Source organism: Oncorhynchus mykiss, chromosome 8 (genome assembly GCF_013265735.2).
Source record: "Oncorhynchus mykiss isolate Arlee chromosome 8, USDA_OmykA_1.1, whole genome shotgun sequence".
Classification (NCBI taxonomy): domain Eukaryota; kingdom Metazoa; phylum Chordata; class Actinopteri; order Salmoniformes; family Salmonidae; genus Oncorhynchus; species Oncorhynchus mykiss.
Genome location: NC_048572.1, coordinates 23,419,926 through 23,446,939, shown reverse-complemented (window position 1 = coordinate 23,446,939; position 27,014 = coordinate 23,419,926).

Genomic DNA, 27,014 nt, shown 5'->3' with positions numbered 1-27,014 from the left:
CAACGCTCTAACCACTAGGCTACCTGCCGCAACCAATGCATTCATTCTTGTCCCAACCAAGCACCCAAGCTAACTGGCTAAAGTTGGCTTGCTTGCTAGTGTTGGTTCCGTTGTTCTGTGCTCCATTTTAATTACTTAACAAATAAGGACACTCAAAATATGCACTTATAAATCATAACAATTTAAATCAAATACAGCTGTAGACAGAAGTCAAAGATCAAACATCACACATACAATTAATGTTTCTCCTGAGTTCTGCAAAATAGGAAAAGTCCAAGTTACTTTTATCATGCTTGTAGTCAACCCCCTGTGATGTCACTGCATACATCATTACCTGCTACTCCTCAGACCAAGTCCATACATACACAGCTATACAAACTTGCAAAAGCGATACAATAGTTCCAGTGTTTTCTAAAGCCTCAGCAGTAAATGTCCACTCCCCCAAGTTGATTTATAGAGGTATGTCTGACTAGCCTCTTATCTCTTTTACTCCCCAGGGCTCTATGTTTATCTTTGAAGTGCTTTCTCACAGACCCCATGCAATAACTCACACATTTCTCAGACCATTTCTTCATAAGAGGCAGAGACTTAGAAAATACTGTGGAACCATTTTAAAATCTTATAAATGAATAAATAGTGTTAATCTGTAGTCTAGGATCCTAGAAATGTAGTGGGGAGGGGTCTTATAACCTTTCCCCTTCTATTAATACAACATAAGCATAATCAATTATTATAATACATCAAACACTTGGTACAGCCCCTATCATGACCCCAGTTTGACTCCATCACTAGCTAGCTACTTCCAGACACAAATGAGAGAACATCTCACTCTGACCATTTTACTCATGGTAGCAGAGCTGGTTAGGCTGTTTACATGTTATCTACATTTACTGACCGGGTGTTGCGCGTTCATAAATCAGTTATTCTGCAATCTGGCACACTCAGACTAGAGTGCTTTGAAATCGGAATAGATAGCCAGAGTGAATTTGCGAACGCAAGAGAGATGCTAACTGGATAGCAGTTATTCAAGTTATTGCTAGCTAACGAAATGACACTTGCATCTCTAGCTGTGTATTGCCACCAAAATATGATAGGAGGGAAAAAGTCAGTCACTCACCTATTCCTCCAATGACATGACATGACATCCTAGCAGCTAGCTATCTAGTTAATGTTAGGCTCCTTGTTTTTAGCTTGCTACATAAATAGATACACTAGCCGATTAGCCACGTTATGACTGCTTTGTGATCATTGTCCTTGCTAATTTGATTGTATTGACATTCCCAGCCTTAGTTACATTCGTCTGTTTTTGTCCAAAATATTGACTCATTGAAACTGAAACAGTGCATCCCGAATGGAGGCAGCAAACAATGTACCAGGCCAGCTGTGATTTACAACCTGTTTTTTGGACTACCAAGTAATGTAGTGGTGAACTATATTAATCATGCAGTGAACTTCATCCATCTATTCTGCCAACAATGCCTTTCTGTACGTCATGGAATGTTGAGTCAAATATAACCTTGTAGCATCAACTGGGGATTGTATATTTTGGACTTATATTATGATTGTCTGTTTATTTCATATCTGCTTTTCATTATTTATTAATTTGTAAACATTTTGAAAAACATAATTCCACTTTTATATTTTGGGGTCCTGTGTGTAGGCTAGTGCCCCCAAAAATCTAATTTTGATAGATTTTAAATTCAGGCTGTAATACAACTAAATGTGGAAAAAGTCAAGGTGTGTGAATACTTTCTGAAGGCAAAGTACTATTCAGTTTCAAGTTTATTAGTTTTATGAACAGGAAGGTCGATATTGCAATGAAAAATATCAGCCCAGAGTTTCTACATCAGTGCATCCCTCACTAACTAATAGCAGATAGCAATTATCTATAAATGATAATGCACCTATAGTCTATATTTTTAAATAGCTGCCTTTTTTCTGGCCCACAAATTGCTTTTGACAAAAAAATCGCCCCTCCTCCCAAAATGTTAGACCCTCCATTAAATTTGAGCAAGAATTGTTGCCCAATCCTGTTCTATGTGGTGTTGCAAAGACCTTTAGTAGTGAAGGGCTTTTCAAGTCTTATCTGTTAGCATTTTCATTCTGGTTCGTTCACCTAAAAGAGCCAGCTCTGAACAGCCCTTCATCCAGTAGCCATGACTGTGTGGAAGAGACATGGGAGGGCCTTGGACTGGCCTCTGCCTGGGGCCTCCAAATCATTAAGTCCGCCTCTGGTTCTGAGCAGCAGTTACTGTGCATAATGCTACTGTAAATAATGGATAATCCCTAGTCAGATCTGAGGCTGGGGCGGGGCTAGGGCAGGGGGAGCTGGAAAGGTGAGGTGGGGAGGATCCAGCTGAGCTGGGACCCCAAGGCAGGGTTGGGGTGAACTTCAAAAGCCTACAATTTAGGCTTCCTGTCACTCACTGAGAGAGAGAGAGCCTTGGAAGCCCAGCAAGAGGGACAGGACTACTTTCTGCTTACGTCCCTCAATCATATTGCCTGTCTGATTTGTGATGTATTGAAAACAGTAAGTGATATCCTTCAGTGTGTATATGTTGTCCCAAAAATAGTGGCTTTCCAAATTCCTCATCACTGACAACTGTCAACTAAGGACCGTCTTTGCATGTGTTGCATGAGAAACATTCATCGGCTTGTCATGCATTCACATCTATGCCAGTGTGTTTGTGAGCACGACTGGGCGCAACCAACAGGTGCTTTCAACCCCAGACAGCAAAACATCTTATATTCAGCGGTTGTCAAGCTTCAGTTCAATTTTCAAAATGCAAAGACACGCATGCATCACAGGGTCATATAGTTCACTGTTTTAATTGTATTACACCCCTACTCTAATAATGTAAGCGTTCTCCTGTTGTGTCTGGGAAGGCAGAGTGCCCCTCCACACCTATACACTCTAAGAAAAAAAATTGCTATCTAGAATCTAAAAAGGTTCTTTGGCTGTCCCCATAGGAGAACCCTTTGAAAATACCGTTTTTGTTCCTGGTATAACCTTTTTGTGTTCATGTAGAACCCTTTCGAGGGTTCTACATGGAACCCAATAGGTTTCTACCTGGAACCAAATAGGGTGCTCTTATGGGGACAACTGAAGAACCCTTTTGGAACCCTTTTTTCTAAGGGTGTAGGGCAAGTGCATACTGATCACAGGTTCAATACATTTCCAACTGAACTGGAAATTTCGATTACAATTCAACAGAACAACAGAGAAGTACTGTCTAAATGCTTCCCAATGCTAAACGAGTCCAGTTTGTCTAGCAGGCAGGGAATAATATTGTGTTAATGCCTCAGTGTGTGGGGGACCGAGATGCCACTCACGACAAGGAAACACAATTACGTTTCTCAACAGGTTTGTTGATGAGATTACAGTAAAGTGCAGGTTCCTGTATATTACCCTAATCTAAAAGTACCACATAGGTTAGTTAACATCCAGGGTGCACTCTCTAAATCAAGCCAACATAGTGATTCAGAAAGTTTAGTCTTGGTGGTTTGCTTCGCAATAGGCCAAATGTAACAAAGGAATGTCCTTAATTTCTCACCCCATGTCTCTCTTTCCATTATACCCACCTCCTGAATCGAGCTGCACTGTGCTCTCTACAAGTGCATTGTTTGACCCTAACCTTAAATTGGAACAGACACTGTTTTAACTACTTTGCAGCGATGAAACAAAGAGATAGTCATAATATTGGTCTAAAATATGAAATCTACAGTTTATGCTTCAAAATCAATTTAGACCGGTTTTAAAAATAGTTTATATTTGACTCAAAATTCCATTAAGTAGAGTAAAGCGTTATTGGCGCTCTGTAGATTATAAATTACTTTATAAATTCACAGTGTTGGGTAGCAGTGTAGTACATGTAGTTTAATTAGTAATGAAACTTCATTTTTCAGTATTTTGGTGTTAGTTGAACTAAATACAAATCTTGGTAGTGTTTTCACTTGTTCATTACTTTTTTTGCCATGTAGGGGTGTAGCTAACTACCTTTCTTTGCAAAAATAAAATATGGGTGAAGTAGGCAAGAATGTTGTAATGCTCCGGGTGTCGTGGGTGTGGAGTCAAATGCAGGAGACAGAGAGTTCAATGCTGCGCGTCTTTTAATCGCACCAATGCACCACAGGGTGCTCACAAAAACGTTACGTTCCCAAAACACAGGGAATCAAAATGTACAATGGGAAACAATCCCGACCGGACACTCACACGTGCCTATACCACAGAGCCGAAGGTTTACATAGAAATAATCCCGCACAACAACCAGGCGGGCCGGCTGTCTAATAAAGACAAACTAATTAAACATTCACAGGTGCTACCACTCAACATACAAGGAGGGGAAGGAAAAACAATCAGTGGCAGCTAATAGGCCGGTGACGACGACCGCCGAGCGCCACCTGCCCGGGAAAGGGAAACACCCTCGGTCGGACTCGTGACAAATGTCCTTTCTTTTCAGCATCAGACCTGCCTAATTTTCACCTGAAACATCCTTTTTGTGATTAAAAGGATTAATTACACATTCTGTTAACATCTGACTACAGAGGGATCTATTCTTGCCATTTGTATTCAATGACATTTCAGATTAAGATATGATAATTCTTCACAAAGTAGTTTGGATGTAGTGAACTACTTTTTCAAAGTAGCTTCAGTGAAGTAAACTACATATTTCTGAAGGGTAGAATTAGTGTAGCTTAACTTCTTCCAGTGTGAAGCAATTGGTAGCTTGGCAAACTATATTTTCACAGTATCTTCCCCAACACTGCAAATTCATATATTCATACCATGACATTTGCACACAAGGATAATAGATACTGCATCATTAGATACAGTTTAAACCTCACAACATTTATGGGCTCCGTTGCTTCTCCCCTGCCAACACTTCTCTTAATGATGGTAAAATTCTAATGTTTAATTGTTACGGTCTTAACACCTGGGATTGGACAGAGATATTGTCTCTCAGCGATGAGCAGCAATTAGGAGTAGACACCGGCATAATGAAGCCTGTTCCTTTGTGTCTCCAGCACAGAAATATGCCCCAGTGTGTGGATAGAGTTGAAGCTGGAGCTGGCATTCTCCTCCATGGCTTTGGCGTTGGCATGCGCTGTCGGCCCGCACTGTCGGCACGAGCTGTTTGCTCAAGCTGTCAGAAAATACGCCCTGCCCACACTTTGGAGTGCACGAAAGGATCCATGTGCAATTAAATACACCCCCCCCTCTCTCCCTGTTCCCCCTCTCCTTCCCTTTTTCTCTCTCCCTCTTTCTCTCTCCCTCTTTAATACCATGATGCTAATTGACTTTGTTCCATCTGTCAGTGAAAGCTGACATCACAGAGTTTTGGCTGAGACCCCAGGGTTTGTTTGAAGCCCCTGGTACCCTATTGTGCAGAAGGCTGTAACTGGATCATTACTGTGGTGATTGTGCAGCAATCCACTATACATATCATCGCATTCACAGAAGAAAACAGGGCAATTAGTGGAATTGGATTCTGGCTCTTGCTACCTTTTCAGGTACAAGGATTCTCTTTGGAGAGACTCAACCCTGTTGCATCTTTGTTTCACAAATGGATCATGTCCTCTTAACAAGCCATGTGGATTACGTGCTCACATGGCATGACCCATGTTCTACTAACCCTTCTCACATGCCCAGAAAGCCTAGAAAGGGCTCATTATAGAACAGTCTATATGAGCAATGAGGCTGTGTATATAAAGTGTTTAGATTGTGATTTTAGTCAGGTAACCAGCTGCAATGATCACAGCACGTAAGTCGAGCATAAGCAGTTATTAAAGAGGCGTGCAAGAAGAGTTAACTTCAACACATTTGTCTTAGGCAAAACCTGAGATGTTCAAACGTGCAACTTAAAATGGAAAGAATGACAGAGTGTAAACATTCTAAGACAGGCCATGGCTGAAGACCATGAAAGGCAACTGTTGCCCGAGCTCGTCTGTGTGTTTTTCTTTCTGCTGCTACACCAAAGCCACAGCAGCTGAACACAGTATGGCTTGAGTTAACAGGAGCTCAGTACTGTGTTCCCATCATCTCATGTGTTCTATTTCAGGAGCTATATGGCATGAGTCATACTTGAGAGTTGAGACACTTGAGAAGAAGTCAACATGCTTCCTTGTCAGAATCATGAGTCATATTTTAGAGGGTGTCCATATTTACTTGACGAGTTTGCATGTTAGTTTGGTCTGTAATTCCAACTTGTTTCAAGCAGACCACCATAATCCCCTTGCCCAAGAACTCCAAGGTAACCTGCCTAAATGACTATCGCCCCGTAGCACTCACATCTATAGCAATGAAATACTTTGAAAGGCTGGTCATGGCTCACATCAACACCATCATCCCAGACACCCTGGACCCACTGCACACTGCCCTCACCCACATGGAAAAAAGGAATACATATGTAAGAATGCTGTTCATTGACTAACACCATAGTCTCCTCTGAGCTCATCACCAAGTTTGGGACCCTGGAACTGAACACCTCCCTCTGCAACTGAATCTTGGATTGTGACATGGTAATGTTGAACCCAAGATCAGAGAATATACCTGTTGACTGGCCTACCTGGTTAAACAAAGGTGAAATAAAAAATAACATAAATACAAATCTATCCTTTTGCCTAGTCATTTTGACCCTACCTATATGTACATAGCTACCTCAATTACCTTGTACCCCTGCACATTGACTCGGTACTGGTACTCCCAGTATCTAGCCATGTTATTTTTATTCGTTATTCACTGTGTATTTATTCCTCGTGTCACTATTTATATTTTTATTGTATCATTGTCTTTAACTCTATATCATTGGAAAAAGACCCGTAAAGTAAACATTTCACCTGTTGTTTACGAAGCATGTGACAAATAAAATAACATTTGATTTGATCGCGTCCATGTTCGTTGATTTAGAAAGTAGCCCTCCATTTTTTATCTTGTTCTGAGACCTCCATTTTTAAAAAATCTTGTTCTGAGAAAGAGACCAGTATTAGGAGCTGAGAGAGCCACAGTCTGCAACAGGATGTTACTCACACAGAGAAATAAATCATGCTACTGTTAATATGATGTTGTTCCACCACGACTGACCTCTTAATTTCCTTCATCAAAGCCAATTACCAAGGGCAATGTACCCCTGACATTAAGTGCATGTAGATAATAACAATATGGTAATTTATTCTGAGGTCTTTAGACCTTATATTACAGTGGGTGGCAAAATTGACAAGAACAGAAATAACATCTGATCATATCCAAATAGGATGTATTATTTCCATTCAACCTCAATCAGTTCATCATGTGGTTATTGTTAGGCCTAATAGCGTAAAGAGCGTACCATAAAGATGCCTATTCAATGGGATGTAATCTTTAGAACATTGCATTGCAGATGTTTAGTGTCAGCTCAGCTGCGGGACTGTGAGAAAACAGGGACATCTATTGCCCTCTGTGGTACAGCACAGTCTAACACCTACATGAAATTACACATCAGTGGTTCTTTATGAAAATTATCTTTACAGGATTAAGCCATGTATAAAATTAGATATATTTTATTTTCCAAATTAATTGTCACGAATCCCGTTTCCTGAGTCTGTTTTTTGCCTATGTTCTGTCCTGGAGAGTTTTTCCGGCGTCCTGGAACGCACCCTGTCTGGTTGCCGGGCAATGTAGCCAGTTGGGGTTTCTGATTATCCGCACCTGTATCCCATCAGCTATCTGCACACCTGGTCCTGATCATCATCTCTCCTCTTCATAAGCCCGGACCTGACATCCATTCCCTGCCGGATCGTTAGCCATGAACAGTATGTTGTGCCAGAGTATCAGCCTCAAGTTGGATAGAAGTTGTTTTGTTGTTTGTTACGTATTGCTTGCCTTGAACTTACCTCTGTTTGTTCTGTCTTCAGTTACTCACCCGGATCATTTACCCCATTCCCGCCTGGTCGTCAGAAGATTCCGCTTCCCCATTGGATCCACCTATTTACTCCCATCAACTCATCACCGCTACCCGCTACACCACCTGGATATATCTACCCATTCACTTGTAAATAAATACTCACCTTTTTCCTACTCTCCTTGTCCTGGTCTGCTTCTGGGTTCGACTTTGAAGAATCTTGACATTAATAAGCTTATACAACTTCAATGTACATCCCACAATAACAAAGCAAAACAAATACAGATTTGCATACCATCCCAAAACAAATATTATTGCTCTCGTCAGTCATATCCAACAATATTTTATGTACTCTAAGTTGAAATAAAAAATAATTTGTTGAAATGACTGTAAATCTTACAGGTTGTGGCTTTGACTTGACAAAAGCGTACAGGCATGATGTCCAGGTAATACAATAGATGGTGATTCGATTCTGTTTTCCAGGGTCCGAGACCCCTCCTGTATTACAGGCACAACTCTACGCATCAAATCATGCACCCACTCCTGATCCGGGTTGGCACATCATCTGACACCATTATTAATGGCAAATCTGAAATACTAATTATGAGTATCACATAAGGCCCATACTGGCTGAATGGTTAATTGAGATTCCCTTCAAATATACTATATGAAGGAGAATATGTAGCAAATAGTAAATAGCCTACTCACATGACACCATCCATAGAGCATAGACTAGAATAGTCCTTTCACCACTCAATCTTTTGGGAGCATTTTGGGGTAGTATTTAAAGCAGCATTCACTTGCCCCAAAGCTGGCTGTGAAGTGAATGTAAAGATTTGTGTCGTTACCCTTCTCATTTACATGCACACTGGAATCAATGGATGCTGTGAAACATCTATTTGACTTAAATCAAGCAAAGCTTGAGCGTGGCATTCTCCTATACCATAACAGAACTACATTACTGTAGTACCACTGGATCAGCATAAACCACACTAAAGATTACACAGTAAGGTCACAAAGAGATGACAAAGAGAACCAAATAGATGACAACTTACATTCACAGAGAGCCAGAACACACAATGCATAGAAGAGGAGAGTAGTGGCGATCAGGCTGGTGGGATTCATGGCTGTCTGTCTTCCTAGTCAGGTTGAGGTGTTGAGCAGTAGCTTATCTTTAGATCTCTGGTATCCCTCTCTCATACACTGTCCCCTTTTCTCAGTTAACACAGATGCGTGGGACGGGGCATTTTCCATGAGTAAAACCACATCTATCTAACCATTACTCTCTGCTTAGGAGTGCTCGAGGTCAGAGCTTAGGGAAAAAAGCTAAGTGTGAAACTACCGAAGTGAGAACGGTCTATAATGCACCATGGAAAAAGAGTTTAACTTTACTTTCATATCATTGATAGTGGTCAGTAGTTGTGGTCAGTAGTTATGTGGTTGTGGTCAGTAGGTTAGGTCAGTAGTTGTTGCCAGTAGTTGTTACCAGTAGTTGTGTGGGTCAGTAGTGTTGTGGTTCAGTAGTTGTGGTCAGTAGTGTTGTGGTTCAGTAGCAGTGGTCAGCAATTGTGTGGTTGTGGTCAGTAGTTGTGTGGTTGTGGTCAGTTGTTGTGTGGTTGTGGTCAGTAGTTGTGTGTTCAGTAGAAATGATCGGGTGAAATATGAAGCAAGTGAATGGAGATGGCTTCGCTCTATCCAATCAGAGCAGAAGGACGAAGCCAGTGAGCATTAGTGCATGGTGCAGTAATTTTTTTCTTCCCCATCTACCAATAGGCACCCTTCTTTGCGAACCATTGTAGTCAGTTCATCGGCTATGAAAAGCCAATTGACATTTACTCCTGAGGTGCTGACCTGTTGCCCCTTCTACAACCACTGTGATTGTTATTATTTGACCCTGCTGGTGCAGTAATTAATTACAGGTTGGATGTCTATGATGCACCATGGAAAAAGAGTTAGGGGACAGCCAGGTTATAGAAAGTAGCATCACAGTTGAGTCTCTGCTATGGTATTTAGTCAACGTGGTTTTTAGTCAACATGGTTTTCAGCTGATGCTGCTTCATGAAATGTGAGGTTGTTTGACAGCAGCTACATCAAAAGCTATCGACGCTGCATCACAGATGCAAGGAATACATGACATTAACTTGCTGTTAGGATTTGCTAAATGCTGTCAGGATTTGGTACATTTTCCAGAAAGTTTTTATTTCCATGTCTATTTCTCATCCATTTTCCCCTAATGCTGCTCGCGCATTATGTTTTTTGAAACTTTCCTTTATATCAGTAGTTGTGTGGTTGTAGTCAGTAGTTGTATTCAGTAGTTGATGTCAGTAGTGGTGTGGTTGTAGTCAGTAGTTGTATTCAGTAGTTGATGTCAGTAGTGGTGTGGTTGTAGTCAGTAGTTGTATTCAGTAGTTGATGTCAGTAGTGGTGTGGTTGTAGTCAGTAGTTGTAGTCAGTAGTTGTACTCAGTAGTTGTGTGGTTGTAGTCAGTAGTTGTAGTCAGTAGTTGTAGTCAGTAGTTGTAGTCAGTAGTTGTAGTCAGTAGTTGTTGTCAGTAGTTGTGGTCAGTAGTTGTGTGGTTCAATACTTATGTGGTCACTAGTTGTGTGGTTGTGGTTGGTGTTTTCTTCATTATTTGTTGTCAGTAGTTTTGTTCCGTATTTGTGGTCAGTAGTTGTGTGGTTCAGTAGTATGTGGTCAGTAGTTGTGGTCAGTAGATGTGGTCAGTTGTGTGGTTGTGGTCAGTCGTTGTATGGTTGTGGTCACGAGTTGGGGTCACGAGCTGTGGTCAGTAGTTGTGGTGTTGTGGTCAGTACTGGTCAGTAGTTATGGTCTTTATTTGTGTTGTGGACAGTAGTTGTTGTCAATAGTTGTGTGGTCAGTAGTTGGGTGGTTGTGGTCAGTAGTTGTGTGGTTGTGGTCAGCAATTGTGTTCAGTAGTTGTGTGGTTGTGGTTAGTAGTTGTGTCGTTCAGTAGTTGTTTGGTCAATAGTTGGGTGGTTGTTGTCAGTGTCTAAACTACAGTTAAAAACTGTGTGAAAACTGAAAGCAGTGTGATGAGAAGTGATTGGGTGAAATATAAAGCGAGTGAATGGAGATGGCTTCGCTCTATCCAATCAGAGCGGCAGGATCAATATACAACACACCCTTCTCTTTACAGACAGGCAAACTAGACGGTTGAGTTATTTAGAGTATGGGCATGATCCTGAGAAGCAGGACGAAGCTAGTGAGCATTAGAAATCTTCTCTGTATCATTGCAGGTCGTCCAGACTGGGGAAGCATTCGACATCTTAGCAAAAATAGTGTTTAAAATGATTTTTAAATGACTACCTCATCCATCTCAGTACCCCACACATACAACCACAAAGACAAGGAAGGTTTTCCAATGATTCACGAAGAAGGGTGCCTGTTGGTAGATGGGGCAACAACCAAAAAACACTGACATTGAAGATCCCTTTGAGTATGGTGCAGTTATTTGGATGGTGTATCAATACATCCAGTCACTTACAAATATACAGGCACCCTTCCTAACTCAGTTGCTAGAAAGGAAGGAAATCGCTCAGGGATTTCACCATGAGGCCAATGGTGATTTTAAAACAGTTACAGAATTTAATGGCTGTGATAGGAGATAACTGAGGAGGGATAAACAACATTGTAGTTACTCCACAATACTAACATCATTGACAAAGTGAAAAGAAGGAAGCCTGTACAGAGTTAAAATATTCCAAAACATGTATCCTGTTTGCAAAAAGACCTTACAGACATTATTTCAGCAAGATGACGCCGACAGAGATGGTCGCCTCGCTTCAGGTCTTTAGGAAACTATACAGTATTTTTAAAAACATTGTTAGCCCAGAAAATATCAAGTGTTATTATATAAGAACTATTGGATATAAAAGTGACGTCAACTTACCAACATTACGACCAGGAATACGACTTTCCTGAAGCAGATCCTTTGTTCAGACCTCCACCCTGGACATGGGATCTAATCCCAGAGGCCGACCCAAAACAACGTGGTCGCTGCAGGAAAGGCAGACGGAGCGGCCTACTGGCTAGAATTAGAAAGCGAGCACACCATCAACCGCTTCCGAGCATATTACTCCCCAATGTCCAATCTCTAGCCAAAAAGGTGGACAAAATCAGGGGACGAGTTGCCTTCCAGAGAGACATCAGAGATTGTAACGCTATATGTTTCACGGAAATATGGCTCATTCGGGATATGTTGTCTGAGTCGGTACAACCACCCGGTTTCTTCATGCATCGCGCCAACAGAAACAAACATCTCTCTGGTAAGAAGAAGGGCGGGGGTGTATGCCTTATGATTAATGACTCATGGTGTAATCATAACAACATACAGGAACTCAAGTCCTTTTGTTCACCTGACCGAGAATTCCTTGCAATCAAATGCCGACTGCATTATCTCCCAAGAGAATTCTCTTCGATTATAGTCACAGCTGAGTACATCCCCTCGCCCAAATCAGATACCTCGACGTCCCCTGAAATAACTTCACCGGACTCCATAGAAACTGAAAACCATATATCCTGAGGCTGCATTTATTGTAGCTGGGGATTTTAACAAATCTGAGAACAAGGCTTCCTAAATTCTATCAGCATATCGAATGTACGACACAAGCTGGTAGAATTCTGGACCATTCCGCAATGCATACAAAGCCCTCCTCCGCCCTCCTTTTGGCAAATCTGACAATGACTCCGTTTTGTTGCTCCCATCCTATAAGCAGAAACTAAAACAGGAAACGCCTGTGCTCAGGTCTATCCAACGCTGGTCTGACCAATTGGATTCCACACTTCAAGATTGCTTTGATCACGTGGGCTGGGATATGTTCCAGGTAGCCTCAGACAATAACAGTGACGTATACGCTGACTCGGTGAGCGATTTTATTAGCAAGTACATTAGAGATATTGTACCCACTGTAACTATTAAAACCTTCCCTAACCAGAATCCATGGATTGATGGCAGCATTCGCACAAAACTGAAATCGCGAACCATCGCTGTTAATCATGGCAAGGCGACTGGAAACATTACCAAATACAAACAGTGTAGTTATTCCCTCTGCAAGGCAATCAAACAAGCAAAGTGTCAGTATAGAGACAAAGTAGAGTAGCAATTCAACTGCTCAAACACGAGATGTATGTGACAGGGTCTACAGTCAATCACAGATTACAAAAAGAAAACCAGCCCGGTCACGGACATCGACGTCTTGTTCCCAGACAAATTGAACAACTTCTTTGCTCGCTTTGAGGACAATACAGTGCCACTGACACGGCCTGCTACCAAAGCCTGTGGGCTCTCCTTCTCTGTGGCCAACGTGAGTAAAACGTTTAAATGTGTTAACCCTCACAAGGTTGTCGGCCCAGACTGCATCCCTAGCTGTGTCCTCAGAGCATGCACAGACCAGCTGGCTGGTGTGTTTCTGGACATATTCAATCCCTATCCCAGTCTGCTGTCCCCACATGCTTCAAGATAATCACCATTGTTCCTGTTCCCAAGAAAGCTAAGGTAACTGATCTAAATGACTATCACCATGTAGCACTCACTTCTGTCATCATGAAGTGCTTTGAGACACTAGTCAAGGATCATATCACCTCCACAGTACCCGATACCCTAGACCCACTCCAATTTGCTTACCGCCCCAATAGGTCCACAGGCGACGCAATCGCCATCACAATGCACACTGCCCTATCCCATCTGGACAAGAGGAATACCTATGTAAGAATGCTGTTCATTAACTACAGCTCAGCATTTAACACCATAGTGCTCTCCAAACTCGTCATTAAGCTCGAGACCCAGGTCATTAAGCTGTGTCCTGGAATTTCTGATGGGCCGTCCCCAGGTGGTGAAGGTAGGAAACAACATCTCCACCCGCTGATCCTCAACACTGGGGCCCCACAATGGTGCATTCTCAGCCCTCTGTACTTCCTGTTCACCCATGACTGTGTGGCCATGCACGCCTCCAACTCAATCATCAAGTTTGCAGACAACACTACAGTACAGTGTTAGGCTTGATTACCAACAACAATGAGATGGCCTACAGGGAGGAGGTGAGGGCCCTCGGAGTGTGGTGTCAGGAAAATAACCTCTCACTCAATGTCAACAAAACAAAGGAGGTGATTGTGGACTTCAGGAAACAGCAGAGTGTGCACCCCCCCATCCACATCGACGGGACAGTTGTGGAGAAGGTGGAAAGTTTTAAGTTCCTCGGCGTACACATCACGGACAAACTGAAATGTTTCACTCACACAGACAGAGTAGGACACCTACAGCACCGATGTCACAGGAGGCCAAAGAGATCATCAAGGACAACAACCACCCGAGCCACTGCCTGTTCACCCTGCTATCATCCAGAAGGCGAGGTCAGTACAGGTGCATCAAAGCTGGGACCGAGAGACTGAAAAATAGCCTCTATCTCAAGGCCATCAGACTGTTAAACAGCCATCACTAACATAGAGGCTGCTGCCAACATACAGACCGAATCTCTGGCCACTTAAAAAAAATACATGTAATAAAGGTATCACCAGTCACTTTAAATAACGGCACATTAATAATGTTTACATATCCTACATCACTCATCTCATATGTATTTACTGCTCTATACCATCTACTGCATCTTGCCTATGCCGCACAGCCATCACTCATCCATATATTTATATGTACATATTCGTATTCGTCCCTTTACATTTGTGTGTAAAAGGTAGTCGTTGTGAATTTGTTAGATTACTTGTTAGATATTACTGCACTGTCGGAACTAGAAGCAAAAGCATTTCGCTACATTAACATCTGCTAACCATGTGTATGTGATCAATAAAATGTGATTTGATTGGATTTTATTTCACACAGAGTGAGTCCATGTAAGTTACTTTGTAATTTGTTAAGCCACATTTTACCACTGAACTAATTTAGATTTGCCTAAACAAAGTGTCAGAATACTTATGCAAAGACTATATTTGAGTTATGAATTGTTTTATTTATCAAAATAATAATTATTTTTCTTCCAGTTTAACATTACAGAGTGTTTTGTGTAGATTGTTGACAAAAAAAGTACAATTAAATCCATTTCAATCCCACTTTGTAACACATAAAATTGTGAAGATATTCAAGAGGTCTGAATACTGGCACTGTATGTAATTGTAATTAACCCTTAGGATAGGGGGGACATGTACAAAATCCAGGCACTTATATTTGCAATATAAATAGTTAGGCTTTTACCATTTATTATGAACCAATAGTCATCTATGAGGCATGTACTCAGTCATTTTTCTTCTTTATCTAAAAAAACGTGTTCATTCATTCACAACTATCATGTTGCTGTGCCCAGCACAGGCAGTGGGGTCCCCTGGTCTTCTGGTACAAGTGCTGTGGGAAAGGATGGTAGGCTTAGCAGAGACGGCTCAGAGGTGAGTGCAGTGAAGGTAGAAAACAGAGAGACACAGATGTACTGCCATCCCTTTTATGTTGGTTCTATTATGTAATAGCAATTAACTCTTAGGAGTGACAGACAGGGTGACATGCAGACAGATGAAGTGACAAAAGAGGAGGACAAGGAGAAGCACAGACTGACAGAATGATAGACAGGCAAACAGCAGAGAAGATGCAGAGACAGACTGCACAACAGGGAGGTAACAGAGGCACAGTTATAGTGGTGAGTTTTATCTCCAGTGGGCTTTTTACATGTTGTATTTGTCTTAAACGGTCACTGGTACAGTCAAAGTTGCGCAGTGATGTGGGCTGGTGTGGCTAAATTGCCAGGGCTGAATTTTTGTCCCAGTCCGCCCCTGACATTATTCATCTGATTATAACCTCAAGATCAGAATTGGAGGAGTTGTTCTTTAAATAGCATACTGTTGTCATGGCCTGGCCTTAGTTACCTTTGTTTTCTTTATTATTTTGGTTAGGCCAGGGTGTGACATGGGTGATTTATGTGTTTATCTTATCTAGGGGTTTTTGTAGATTTATGGGGTTGTGTTCAGTTTAGGTGTCTAGGTAAGTCTATGGTTGCCTAGATTGGTTCTCAATCAGAGGCAGGTGTTTATTGTTGTCTCTGATTGGGAGCCATATTTAGGCATCCATATTCTTTGGGTATTTTGTGGGTGATTGTTTCCTGTCTTTGTGTTTTATGCACCAGTTAGGACTGTTACGGTTTTCACGTTTATTGTTTTGTAGTTTGTTCATGTTTGAGTTTTCTGATTAAAGAACCATGAACTATAACCACGCTGCGTTTTGGTCCGCCTCTCCTTCCCAGGAAGAAAACTGTGTCAAAAGGTTATCTGTTGTCATTGGCTATTTTGTACTGTCAGGGACATTAAACACACTGATAATTTAAGATAATTTCAGACATACAGTACAGTAGTCCAAAGAACTTCAGTTGATTGGCCACTATGTGGTGCCATTGGTTAACATTACCAGTGTTGATAGCCTGCTGCTGGAAAGGCATGCAAATTACTTGAATTTGAAATAACCAATGAATTCAACAGCCAGTGATTGGCAGGGAAATTGACTCCGGCATATAGTCAATATTTGAAATTATAAATGTTTAACTCAGCTCTGATTAACTTGTAGTCTGACACCAACATAAATCCTCAGCCACACATCTTACTTCTGAACTAATAAAACTGCCTGAGAGTAAGCAGTACCACAGACTGCCTGGACCCTCTCCCACACCCATCTCAGCAGACAATCCCTTCTCCAGACTGGATAATATCTCACTACGGAGGCCCGTGGGACCCATTAAGATGTATAACATGTTAATCCTCCTTTGGAATCACTACAGGATGTCAACTGCATCACTGCTCTGTCTATACAGTAGGGCCTCTGTCATAGTGACATAATGTCATACTAAAACTCAACCCAAGGCACTATTTTAAGCAACATGACTGTCATTGAAGACACCTCATTCTTTGCTTGTGTCATACTGCCACATTGGCATACTGAAGCTCAACGTCAACCCAAGGCTCTATGACCACATCCCTTTTATTCACGGCGCCTCCACTCATGACGAAAGAAGTCTCTTGTCAAAAGCCAAACATCCTGCCATGATCTCTCAGAGCAATATTCCTTTCCTCACAGGATGGGAGCTGGAGATAGGAGACTGATGAAAACAGGAAGATGCTGCTTGGGAAAGGGCATGATGTCTGTCACTCGTCTTTTCTGTGTTTTGTCTCGGTCTATTCCCAACTTGGCTATTTCTGTAGTGTTTAGTGCCAAGCTAATGGAGCTGTCAGGCACTAGTGGTGTATGGGTAAAATCACTGAGGAAGCCAATCCAAGCCAGTAAAAAATACATATTAAAGCCTATGTTGTGATAATTTTGATGTTTGCTCTATAACCCATTCCTTCATTTGCCAGCCATGACAACAAAAGAACAACAGTCACACAGTGGCGGAATAAATTAAACTACACATACGTTTGTTTGATCACAAAACCGGAGAGCAACATCTGTCCTGTGAAGTCCACAAAGCAAATATTGCATGTAACAAACAGCTATATGACCTGTCAGGGGTGTGGAATGTGTCCCAATCATTGTATCCGTTTTAGTGGATGTCATTCATCATCACTATCGGTCACCCATGGGAGAGAAAGGTCTCTTTTCTGTAGGAAGTTCAGCATAAAATGGTCACAATCTCCCTGTCATTCACTGTTATCGTCTTCGACAGGCTTGGCCAGTATACCACCGGATCATTTCTAGATCTATTATAGGTTTACAGATAGGATATCTATGGTCTCCCATAGGCTAGCTCTTATATAAGACAAAAGAACAATTCTATTATGTCTAAATAAAACATGGAGATACCTTATCTGAAATATGGTTTCCTTCATCAGAATAAACCCAAATGATTAACAGCACAACATTCTTTCCAGGTCTAGGCCTATTATCAAGAGCAGCTCTCTAGGTATACATCCCTGACATTTAATAAAAGCCTTTGTGCTTTACTGCTGACACCCAGCTTTAGAGAAGAGTAAAAAATTGTCTCAAACTGAACACCCAGACATTCAGTACATTAACGAGTAGTATTACTAGAACTACATGTACACAACCCAGACTCCTTGTGGGTAGAGCAGGCCCAGCATGGCATAGATGACCACAAACATGCCAATGATTTGAACAGCTGTAGCTGAGTAATGCATTGTGTTTGATGTAATAAAACAGGTGCAGAATTGAATGTATATGGAGTTGTTATGGTATGATGGGGCCTCTGAGGGGCCTGTGGCTGTGTCTTATAAAAGTATAAATCAGACACTTATACTCAGAGCACAGGGGTCAGTGTTTGGGTTGGGACTATAACATTTTCACAACATTCTCACCAAACAGGTGACACAGACTGTGTTACAAGCACCATGCAGCATGTTAATAACTCTACAATGTTATGGAAATGTGGATGACAAAACAGGTGAATGTTAACTTTTAATCAGCTTTGTAACGGCCCAATAATACTGTACATGTCTTGCATCTGTGTTTTAGATGCAAGTAGATTCATGTGTAATATACACAAATATTAAATTAGTATAACTTAGATATAAAACTCCAGAGGAAGAGCTCATATTTACTTAGGTGCTTTTGATAGCAGCACAAGAGATGGTGCCCAGATCTGTCGTACAGTGTCAGAGAATGGAATGTTGAGCTCTCCAGCTGGTTAGATTTCCTCCTTTGACAGTGGACCATGCACGTGCTTGTTGTTCTTGGCACGTGAGTGACTCTCCAAGGAGGACCAATGACCAATGACATCCACTTGCCTCTTCTAGTTCTTGGCTTCTATTGGTGGAGCAAACGGATGCTTTTGGCCTGGAAAAGCTGAGATTTTTTTACATTGTTTGGAAACTGATATGTGACATGTATTAATGTCAAAATAACATGCAAAACAAGCAACCCTGTTTTGAGGTGGGGTCGCCACTGGTTATGACTCATACTGTGGTACTCAATCTCCAGACTCCAAACTCCGGGAGACTCCGCACTTCATTACCCAATCCTATCAGATAGTTTAAATGGCCATGTCCTCTCTTCCCACACCCCTGAGCCAGTATCGCCCAAGCACCTCTCCCTCCTCAGGCATCTCAAACACACCCAGACTGAAGGCTGGGTCAGTTCATTAATTCTCTCTGCTGCCAGTAGACACTGGCCTGGCACCCATGAGAGATGCTTGTGGTTGCTCCCACACTTATAGCAAATACCTCCATCCATTCCAGGGAGGTATGAGGAGTCAAAGGCCTATCTTGCTATGTTGCTAATGCCCATACCTTTTCCATCGGTTAAGATGAAACATCTGATAAAATAAAAATTCAGCACTTCAAGAAGTGTACAGAGTATTCCCTGAAAGCTCTCTTTAATCAATTACTATGTTGATGAAATGTGGTGGATTATGTAATGGTCTTTCTGCAGAAGAGGCACGCTCTTCCATTTTCCTGTGTAAAGTACATTATGTGCTGTATCTCAAATGATGAAATCTTAACTTTCCTAATCCTAAACAGCAGATCATTAGTCTAGTCCAGTGTTCTTGTCATTGCTATGGTCAAGGAAAGTCCCCCTCTCTAGCCTCCATCCACCCTCCTCTAAGCAATAGGCAGTAATGCAGAGGCATTGACAGATATGAATGGGCCATTGTGCTTAATATTTGAGTGGTTGTGCTAGTGGTGGAAGTTTGGGCCAGGCCTAGGGAAGGGTGGGCACTGTCCTTGTTTGTGCCCTCTAACATTAACAGAGGAAGAGCTCAAGGAAAATGTACATGACATAAGGTCGGTCACTTCAATCACAGGAACATGAGTTCCGTCATTCACCCTGTCAATGATACAAGACCATAATCCACATGTTATTCAAGGAATCTAATACATAGTTTATAATTTTCTGTTTAAGATTTGTGTCAGCACTGTATAATTCCTATATACATGTTGGGTATGATTATGGCCAATGCTGTAGATGTTCAGTGGCTGTTTTGATGTTCTCTGGCTGACCTTCTAGGGAATAGTTAATAAACGCATTGGAAATAGACTCATTCACCTCTGGTCTTAGTGTTCTGATAGGAACTCAATTCATAGGGATATTCTATATCTATAATATACAATTATGTTAGGAGTATTGGTTGTTCTAGCCTACAGTCTTTTCCTGTATCTGAGTACATGCACCCCCCCACCCCACCCCACCCCCACTGCTGAGACAACAGTCTGGAGTACATACTTACCCAGAATACTTACACCAGCCACAGGGGAGAGTGTGGGGGCTATCAGGGCTTCTCCAATGACACAGCTAAACACACTGCAGTCAGATGTGTCCACTCTCACCCTGCCTGGCCTGCTGTCAACCCCACTACCCCCCACTGTACTGCAATGAATGTTTGTTTGACTGCTCTGTTGTTGGTCAATAGCCTTGAGGTACTAGTGCTATGTAGTTGTCTAGCACTGTGCATGCAACAGGGGGCGTCAACTACTCAAAGCCATTCAAGAGCTGAAGCTTACTTCATCCTAAATTGATGATAGAGCTATGACTGTGTTTTGGCTTTTTGGTGCACAGTGATGACAGGAGAAATACATTCTCACATGTAAACCACAAAGTTTTCTCTGAAAGGAGCTGTTGGATGGCCATAGACATAAAAACACATTTTTAGAGTGTGCATAATCGGATATTATGCATGTACCATGTTTTACACGGAAAAAGGGAGATTTTCTTTAATGAATTGTAAAATGTCATCAGCTCTGCAGCTTGCAGATAGAGGTTAACAGTAACGGTATAGCTTTGGTCTTGTGAACATTTCTGGCATGTACACGACAACCAGCGTCCCACTCTTCATCTCCTCTCACAAGTCTACTTGCCCTGGGTTCAATGATCCACACAGTCATTCCACATTACTGTGGTCCTGCTCATCCTCATTAATGCCATGTAAACGCTTACTGTTGGAGACTGTCAATTAGCACCAGGGTGTGAGGTGGTATGGTTCCAGGGTCGGGGCCGGCCACGTGACTTCCCCATACTGCCAGGTTGGTGAGGTAACCTTCCTGGTGACGACTCAGGACCACGGGCACAACTCACTCCACCCTCTACCCTCTACCCTCCACCCCATCATAATGTGACTCTGTCTCACCCCTGCTAACCATCGACCCCTGCTGCCCCCCCCAAGATCAAGAACAATCTCAAATCTAAACTTTAGAAGGCTGTGGGGGTTTATTTTCTATGTTTTATTTTCATTTTCAAAGATATACAGGTTCATTTCAAATAATTCATATAAAATGTCATTTTATTTTTTTATTGGAGAGAACAGAACAAATACAATATGTAAGATAATACAACAAATACATATATTTTAAAAATATATATGTATATATTAGCAAAGTAACAGCAGTCACTAGAGGGGGCTGTGCCCCTCCTTTAAGACAGCACTAATAGGAGTCACATCAGTATTTACAGTCACTATGACACTTAAACTAGTCACACTTGTGCCTTATGAAGGCTATGTCTCGCCATTATCAAAAAGAGCATTCGTCTTGAGAATACCAGCATCATTCGTCTTGAGAATACCAGCATCATTCGTCTTGAGAATACCAGCATCATTCATCTTGAGAATACCAGCATCATTCGTCTTGAGAATACCAGCATCATTCCAACTCTTGAAGCCCATATCCAGATTATTCACATTGGTACCAGACAAGAATGGGGATTCTGTATTCCAAAATGCTTTTGTACTCAATTCTAAGATTTATGGGTGTTAAACTCTTAAAGATGTGCTAAAGATTTTGTATAATTTAAGGCCGTAGTTTTGAGTAGCGCTCACAAGCCAAAACAAATCCCAGAAAATGTTGCACAAATGCATACAACGTCATCCATTTTGTGTGATATGTTACGTCCTGCAAAAAAAAAGTAAAACAAAAATGCTTAAGATCCCATTCAATTTCTTTAATTGCATCAAAAAGAGAAACAAATGTACAATCAATTGTCTCAAATGTCTAAGAAGAGGAATTATTATCATCCAATCAGCATTAGAAACTGGGTGGTTCGAGCCCTGAATGCTGATTGGCTGATAGCCGTGGTATATTTAAGCAATAAGGCCAATATACCAATATACCAATATACCAAGGCCAGGGCTGTTCGTATGCATGATGCAATGCGGAGTGCCTGGACACAGTCCTTAGCCATGGCATATTGACCATATATCACAAACCCCTGAGGTGCCTTATTGCTATTATAAACTGGTTACCAACATAATTAGAGCAGTAAAAATAACTGTTTTGTCATACCCGTGGTATACGGTCTGATATACCACGGCTGTCAGACAATCAGCATTCAGGGCTCGAACCACCCAGTTTATAACAGACCTTGTGGGGCCCCAGTGTTGAGGATGAGCGAAGTGGAGTTGTTGTTTTCTTCCTTCACCACCTGGGGGCGGCCCGTCAGGAAGTCCAGGACCCAGTTGCACAGGGCGGGATTCAGTCCCAGGGTCCTCGAGTTTAATGATGAGCTTGAAGGGTACATGGTGTTGAATGCTGAGCTATAGTCAATGAACAGCATTCTTACAGTACATATGTATTCCTCTTGTCTAGATGGGATAGGGCAGTGTGCCGTGTGATGGCGATTGCATCGTCTGTGTATCTATTGGGGCAGTAAGCAAATTGAAGTGGGTCTAGGGTGATAGGTAAGGTGGAGGTGATATGATCCTTGACTAGTCCCTCAAAGCACTTCATGATGGCAGAAGTGAGTGCTATGGGGCAATAGTCATTTAGTTCAGTTGCCTTTGCTTGCTTGTGTAACGGATGTGAAATGGCTAGCTAGTTAGCGGTGGTGCGCGCTAAATAGCGTTTCAATCGATGACGTCACTTGCTCTGAGACCTTGAAGTAGTGGTTCTCCTTGCTCTGCAAGGACCGCGGCTTTTGTGGAGCGATGGGTATCGACGCTTCGTGGGTAACTGTTGTTGATGTGCGCAGAGGGTCCATGGTTCGCGCCCGGGTATGGGCGAGGGGACGGTCTAAAGTTATATTGATGCTGTTGACCCGGATCACTGGTTGCTGCGGAAAAGGAGGAGGTCAAAAGGGGGGTGAGTGTAACGGATGTGAAACGGCTAGCTAGTTAGTGGTGGTGCGCGCTAAATAGCGTTTCAATCGATGACGTCACTTGCTCTGAGACCTTGAAGTAGTGGTTCTCCTTGCTCTGCAAGGGCCGTGGCTTTTGTGGAGCGATGGGTAACGATGCTTCGTGGGTGACTGTTGTTGATGTGTGCAGAGGGTCCCTGGTTCGGGCCCGGGTATGGGCGAGGGGACGGTTTAAAGTTATACTGTTACACTTGGATACAGGAACAATGGTAGCCATCTTGAAGCATGTGGGGAAAGCAGACTGGGATAGGGAGAGATTGAACATGTCCGTAAACACACCAGCCAACACATCCCGGCTAGGGATGCCGTCTGGGTCAGCAGTCTTGCGAGGATTTACACGCTTAAACGTCTTACTCACATCGGCCTCAGAGAAATAGAGCCCACAGTCCTTGGTAGTGGGTCGCGTCGGTGACACTGTATTGTTCTCAAAGCGAGCAAAGAAGGTGTTTAGCTTGTCTGGCAGCAAGATGTCGGTGTCCGTGACATGGCTGGTTTTCCTTTTGTAGTCAGTGATTATCTGTAGACCCTGCTACATACAGTATGTCTCGTATCTGAGCCGTTGAATTGCGACTCCACTTTGTCTCTATACTGACGTTTTCCTGTTTGATTGCCTTGCAGAGGGAATAACTACCCTCTCCATATTCCCAGTGACCTTGCCATGGTTAAATGCGGTGGTTCGCACTTTCAGTTTTGCGCAAATGCTGCCATCTATCCACGGTTTCTGATTGGGGTAGGTTTTAATAGTCACAGTAGGTATTACATCTCCTATACACTTCCTGATAAGCTCAGTCACCGAATCAGTGTATTCATCAATGTCATTCTCGGAAGCTACCCGGAACATATCCCAGTCCACGTGATCAAAACAATCTTGAAGTGTGGATTCCGATTGGTCAGACCAACGTTGAATAGTTCATAGCATGGGTACTTCCTGTTTGAGTTTCTGTCTATAGGAAGTGAGGAGCAAAATGGAGTCATGGTCAGATTTGCCAAATGGAGGGCGGGGGAGGGCCTTATAGGCATCCCGGAAGTTGGAGTAAGGGGGTGGAGAGTTTTGGCAGCGTGAGTACTACAGTCAATATGTTGATAGAATTTCGGCATCCCTTTTCTCAAATTTGCTTTGTTAAAATCTCCATGGGTAAACAGTCCCCTCCTGTACTTCCTGTTCACCCATAGGTGTGTGGCCAGAAATTTGGCTTGTCACCTAAAACCCTAACAAACTTTTGCAAGTTCCCGTTTGGTACGGGAACTGCACTGTTCGCAACCGCAGGACTCTCCAGAGAGTGGTGCAGCCAGCCCAACGCATCACCGGGGGCAAACTACCTGCCCTCCAGGACTCCTACAGCACCGATGTCACAGGAGGCCAAAAAGATCATCAAGGATAACAACCACCTGAGCCACTGCCTGTTCACCCCGTTATCATCCAGAAGGAGAGTTCAGTACAGGTGCATCAAAGCAGGGACCAAGAGACTGAAAAACAGCTTCTATATCAAAGCCATCAGACTTTTAAATAGCCATCACTAGCACAGAGGCTGCTGCCTATGTACATAGATTTGAAATCATTGGCCACTTCAATAAATGGAACACTAGTCACTTTAATAATGTCTACATATCTTGCATTACCCATCTCATATGTACTGTATATACTGTATATACTATTCTAATGTATCTTATTCTATGCCGCTCTGACGTTGCTTGTCCATATATTTTTATATTCTTAATTCCATTCCTTTACTAGATTTGTGTGTATTGGGTACAGTGCCTTGCGAAAGTATTCGGCCCCCTTGGACTTTGCGACCTTTTGCCACATTTAAGGCTTCAAACATAAAGATATAAAACTGTATTTTTTTTGTGAAGAATCAACAACAAGTGGGACACAATCATGAAGTGGAACGACATTTATTGGATATTTCAAACTTTTTTAACAAATCAAAAACTGAAAAATTGGGCGTGCAAAATTATTCAGCCCCCTTAAGTTAATACTTTGTAGCGCCACCTTTTGCTGCGATTACAGCTGTAAGTCGCTTGGGATATGTCTCTATCAGTTTTGCACATCGAGAGACTGACATTTTTTCCCATTCCTCCTTGCAAAACAGCTCGAGCTCAGTGAGGTTGGATGGAGAGCATTTGTGAACAGCAGTTTTCTGTTCTTTCCACAGATTCTCGATTGGATTCAGGTCTGGACTTTGACTTGGCCATTCTAACACCTGGATATGTTTATTTTTTAACCATTCCATTGTAGATTTTGCTTTATGTTTTGGATCATTGTCTTTATGGAAGACAAATCTCCGTCCCAGTCTCAGGTCTTTTGCAGACTCCATCAGGTTTTCTTCCAGAATGGTCCTGTATTTGGCTCCATCCATCTTCCCATCAATTGTAACCATCTTCCCTGTCCCTGCTGAAGAAAAGCAGGCCCAAACCATGATGCTGCCACCACCATGTTTGACAGTGGGGATGGTGTGTTGCTTTTACGCCAAACATAACATTTTGCATTGTTGCCAAAAAGTTCAATTTTGGTTTCATCTGACCAGAGCACCTTCTTCCACATGTTTGGTGTGTCTCCCAGGTGGCTTGTGGCAAACTTTAAACGACACTTTTTATGGATATCTTTAAAAAATGGCTTTCTTCTTGCCACTCTTCCATAAAGGCCAGATTTGTGCAATATACGACTGATTGTTGTCCTATGGACAGAGTCTCCCACCTCAGCTGTAGATCTCTGCAGATCATCCAGAGTGATCATGGGCCTCTTGGCTGCATCTCTGATCAGTCTTCTCCTTGTATGAGCTGAAAGTTTAGAGGGACGGCCAGGTCTTGGTAGATTTGCAGTGGTCTGATACTCCTTCCATTTCAATATTATTGCTTGCACAGTGCTCCTTGGGATGTTTAAAGCTTGGGAAATCTTTTTGTATCCAAATCCGGCTTTAAACTTCTTCACACCAGTATCTCGGACCTGCCTGGTGTGTTCCTTGTTCTTCATGATGCTCTCTGCGCTTTTGACGGACCTCTGAGACTATCACAGTGCAGGTGCATTTATACGGAGACTTGATTACACACAGGTGGATTGTATTTATCATCATTAGTCATTTAGGTCAACATTGGATCATTCAGAGATCCTCACTGAACTTCTGGAGAGAGTTTGCTGCACGGAAAGTAAAGGGGCTGAATAATTTTGCACGCCCAATTTTTCCGTTTTTGATTTGTTAAAAAGTTTGAAACATCCAATAAATGTCGTTCCACTTCATGATTGTGTCCCACTTGTTGTTGATTCTTCACAAAAAAATACAGTTTTATATCTTTATGTTTGAAGCCTGAAATGTGGCAAACGGTCGCAAAGTTCAAGGGGGCCGAATACTTTCGCAAGGCACTGTATATGTTGTGCAATTGTTAGATATTACTTGTTAGATATTACTGCACTGTCGGAGCTAGAAGTACAAGCATTTCGCTACACCCGCAATAATATCTGCTAAACAATTGTATGTGACCAAATTTGATTAGATTTTTAGATTCACAGCAGAGGTGTTATTTTTGGTTAAAGTGAAGGCACTGCAATGTCTCTGGCTGAAGTAATTCAAAGGACTGTGGTAGGGTCTGACGGCCTGGGTAAAGATGAATAGACAAGGGGCCTGGTGCAGAGCTGCTGTTAAGCAGTTGACTTCCATCTAGCAAATATTTCAAAAAATAGAAACGCAAGTGTATGTTCTTATACAGTATTTGATAAATCCCTGTAGATGTGTATGTTGATGAAAAGGAAGTGCATATATGTACAGGTTAACCACTTGTAACCGATTGTACAGTATCTCATATACCATGGTATCTAGTCTAATTCACAGACAATGCAAGTCAGCCTGTAGTTCATAGCTTTGTGTCTGCGTCAACCTTTGGGTCTGAGGTCAATGAACCCTCTTTATTGTCCTGGCTCTTAAGAAGATATAGACGTTAAACTCAATCAGACATTTTGAAATACTGTGATATGACAAGAACATCCTTGGTGATAAAAGATTCCTATTGTTGAACTATGTGTCCGCTGCTGAACGGATTCCAGGAAACATATAGTATTTTTA